The sequence below is a fragment of the Ciona robusta genome, chromosome 12 (genome assembly GCF_009617815.1).
Source record: "Ciona robusta chromosome 12, ASM961781v2".
Classification (NCBI taxonomy): domain Eukaryota; kingdom Metazoa; phylum Chordata; class Ascidiacea; order Phlebobranchia; family Cionidae; genus Ciona; species Ciona robusta.
This window is the reverse complement of record NC_143246.1, coordinates 906,299-910,536: the sequence shown is the minus strand read 5'-3', so window position 1 is coordinate 910,536 and position 4,238 is coordinate 906,299. Positions and strand designations below refer to the sequence as shown.

Sequence of the window (4,238 nt, the reverse complement as noted above, 5' to 3'; positions counted from 1 at the left end):
GCGCAATTCCCGTGACTTCTCGTCATGTGATACCACGCAATACGTCATTGTGGTTAGCGAAGCGTGTCGTTGTTCTCTCGCGCTCAGCTGTGACGTAATAAAGGGCGCATAATCGGTTCGTGGTTTAATTATTTCTTGGACCTATGTATTACGCGATAGAAGGTTTGGTTCTAGAACATCTAGTACTGTGGGGTAAGATGGGATATCGTCAACACCTAATTCCCATTTTGCCTAATCGTGTTTTGAACAATTAACAACGCTCTTTTTGCGAGGCTACGGTTATATAACTCTGTAAATATTCTTTGTAGCTACTAAATGGGACGATAAAAGAGAAAACATGAACAATCTTTCCCACGCTACTCTATCCCATTTATCAAACGTTGGGCTAGAATGTTTAAACTTCACTAAACTACCTTAGGCGTGGGCGTGTCGTCGTTTGAGTGTCCCAGAAGAACTAGTGTAGTATGACGTCATATAGGAAACCAAAGGTTACTCGGTGTCGAAATATAAAGACTTCTCGTGCATCTTTATTACGAAATAAGACGCGTGACAATAAACCAAGACACGAGACCGCGTTTCGCGTGGTCGATTAACAGCGATAGAATTGTTACGTAACTTACCAATGTCTTACACAATAATTCTTATTTACCTCATCGATTAACAAAAGTTATATTTTTTCAACATAGCAAACAGAGAAGAATTTACAGCAAAACGACAGTCGTTATAACACGCTGAAGGTAAAACAAATTATACAGCATTAATTTAAAACCGCGGCTGTTAAATCCTAATAGAGGATTTAGAACAGAATTCCTGTCTCACACTTTTATCTATACCTTTTATTTATTTAATCCGGCTCGTGTTATAAATCACATATAGACAAGTTACAGGCAGCAAGTTAAGAGACTTATTATTATTACTGGTATGAATTCTTATTTATCGTTACGTGGCGAAGCAATTGAGAGTTATAACACAGGTGTTTTATTGCACGCCACATGCATGTGGTCACTTTATATAGCCATGAATTGGGGCCCAGGTTACCGCGCTTCAACTATTAAGCTTACGGCGCATATTAGACTCACTGTCGCCCACTAACGGATGTAATTAGCGATGTTTCGTTTAACTTACCACTGCAAAATTCACCGCTTTTACTTTCTGTGTGGCTGGTTCCCCTAGAAAACCGGTTTCCACGGGCTACTTATACCTTATTTTATGAGGAATCTGAAACTTTGTTTCCGGTTAAAATATCACAGTTGTTAGATGCGACATACTTCGTAGGTTTACGTTAAAGAATTTTTTTTTTTTAATAGAAATTTATGTTGTATTTTAACTTAAATTATATATTATGACCATGACGCCATGATTATGACGTATAACCAGTGACCACTATTGTTAACACGTCATCAACAAGGACAAGGGGCGACAAAACCTACATTTTTACATTAAATAGAATGAACTATATAAAAACGTGAATATATGATTCTTTCGGAACCAGGTTTAAAGATTTCTGATAAAAATGTACCGTGTCTACGCATGCGCAGTAGCCAATGGGAACCAGATTTCCGCGACACCGGATTTACAAATTGTAAAATCAAAATTGTAATTTATCCCGTAAATTCATGAGTATTTCAAATCCAAAACGAGCGAGATTTTTTGAGTTGTTTTATTGAAGTGATCTAATTCTAGGACAGGAAATTAGTTTTCACCCATGTCTTCTTGTTCAGTGATTGCCTTTTCTTCAAGATCTTGTTAAAAATGAACGAATATTGTTTTATACGAATTGCTATGTGAAACATAATATAAATTATATAGGACGATTCAACTTATTTTTATAAATGATTTAACTTTATGCAGAAAATATCATCAATTTCAACACACATTGTAGTTAGTAATATATTTAAGTATTTATATTTGGACAGACATTTATAAATATGAACATTAATACTAATTTGGGTATACCTGAAACTTCTTGTTGGTTCCAGACCCAACGACGGCGACGGCGACGGATACGACGACGAGAAGTAAGGACCGCATCACTTGGTTCAGAAGCGAGGACGAGAAGTCCGATGACGAGCAAGAGAAGAAGCAATGACTTGTTCATCTGTAGCAACAACAGTTAGTACACATTATTACACGCATGTAAACGTCACTTACGTTGTATCTTTCGAAGAAATGATAATTTCTTGAATGAAATCGTTGGTTTATATAAAAAATTCGGCACTTTTTCTTGTGCTTACCTTTTCTAAACATGTTGTTTAAAGAGAAAGGTTGCTAAGCAGCATCCTGTTTATTATCGAAACACCATCCTAAGAGTGAGGAGTTAGGAAGCAATTACTCACGACTTCCACCATATGAATAGAAAACTCTTCCAGTACTTTCTGTTCTAACAAGTTTTACAAACAAAATTCCCATAAAAACATCTGTGTAACGCTGTAACCAAATCTGCCTGTACTAACACCACAGAATTAAAGGGGCATACCAACGAAAAATCAAAGTTTGTGCATTGATAGATATGCTCAAATGTGATCTAAAGCTACCATCAAAGTTTTAAAATACAAAACAGCTCTTGAAAAAAATGAGTTTTAAAACCGCAAATTCAACCGCTGGAGTAAAGAAAAATTGGCCGTGGCGCAATGCATGAAATTTCCCATAAGAAAATTATTACTCAAGTTTGATCGTTTCTAATTTCAAAAATACTGAAAAAAAATTAAATTTTATTTGATTTTTTATAATGAATGCTTCTTCTTCAAAAAAGTATAAAAAAAATTGTAAAACATAGACTTTATTATGCTTTAATTTTCGATTGAACACAGCTGTGGTAGGGTGGGGGAAGATGGGACACCTTGGACACAAAATATTTAATTATTCTGATCATGTTTTAAACAATTAACAACGGTCTATGGGAGTCGTGAGAATACAGTTTTATAATTCCTTGAATTTTTTTCATTTACTACCCAAGGGGACGAGAAAATAGAATGAAAAGGTGGCCCATCTTTCCCCAACCTACTACATAATATGCAGACCCAGCATTTTTTTTATTACTTAATTTTTAACACTTTTTTTTAAATGTTTATTATGTCTCACTGGTATCTACTGTGCCATTTATTTTTATAAAAATATCAGTTTTTCGTGATTAACATTTGTTTTGAAAATATGCTGAGTCGGCATAACTTGGTATGTACCTACGTTCAATCGAAAAAATAAAACATAATAAAGTCTATGTTGTACAATTTGTTATACATTCTTGAAGACGAAGCATTCATTATATCAAATCGGAAATAAAATTTGAATTTGCTTTAGTATTTTAGAAACTAGAAACGATCAAAGTTGAATTAAATTTTGTCTTATGGGAAATCCCATGCATTGTCGAAACAGCCGAGTTTTTTACTCCAGCGGTTTCTTTTCACGCGATTTTTTTAGAAGACGTATATGGCAAACTTTGCTGGTATCTTTAGGTTACATTTGAGCATATCTATCAATACACAAATTTTGTTGGTATGTCCCTTTAAGCGTATAGTAACGCGTTGTAACGCGCGTATATTGCACATGCAAAAACGACAGAACGTGTTAACTTTTGATAGCCTTCCGTTAGCTAAAACTTTGTGTAAAAACATCATGAAACGGAAAATCTCATAAAATAACGTGAAGCTTGTTATGGCACGTTTTATGGCTTTCGTTTGGAAAGACTTAACATCAACAGGAAGTCGGAAGTTATACATAAAATACGTGCTTCCTTTTACCAAGCTTGTTTTCCACGTTTTTTTAACTGTTTCTCCTAACGTTTCAAAAAAAAAAAGAAAAAACATAAGTGTACGCACACGTAGCACAACGCAGCCCATATTTTGTTGTAGGTTACATATATGGCAACATTGCCCTGAGACAATTTTACCGAAAGTATTAAAAAAACTATGTTGAAAATCGCGCTTGTAGCCATGTGATTTTTACTTTGTGTTAAGAGTTGCCTGTATGCATGGCGAGGTTCTTTCTTTCTGGCAAAATGCTCATAAACAACAATGTTTCATGTTTTAACCAGATCCACGGCCTACTAAGTAGCTTTAGTAGGCCGTGTCAGATCTCACACAAAAGCAAACAACTGTACAAGAAGGTTTAGTAAAAACTAATATCCTATCGATTTATAACTAAATATAGATCAATCAAATATTCAAAATAACTTGACAACTATGAACACAGCCAGTGCCGTGGCGAAGTGGTTAGCGGGCCTGCCTCTAAACCACAGAGGT

At 35.1% G+C, this 4,238-nt stretch overlaps 1 long non-coding RNA gene across 1 annotated transcript; it reads right to left on the bottom strand.

Annotated features, from left to right (window-relative positions):
- Window positions 1-1,572: 1,572 nt before the first annotated feature.
- Window positions 1,573-2,299, bottom strand: LOC149726112 (uncharacterized). The gene is made up of 3 exons (XR_016386283.1): window positions 2,152-2,299; window positions 1,957-2,098; window positions 1,573-1,742 (listed from the first exon to the last, which is right to left on the bottom strand). It is a non-coding gene; the product is annotated as an uncharacterized LOC149726112 (long non-coding RNA).
- Window positions 2,300-4,238: the final 1,939 nt, after the last annotated feature.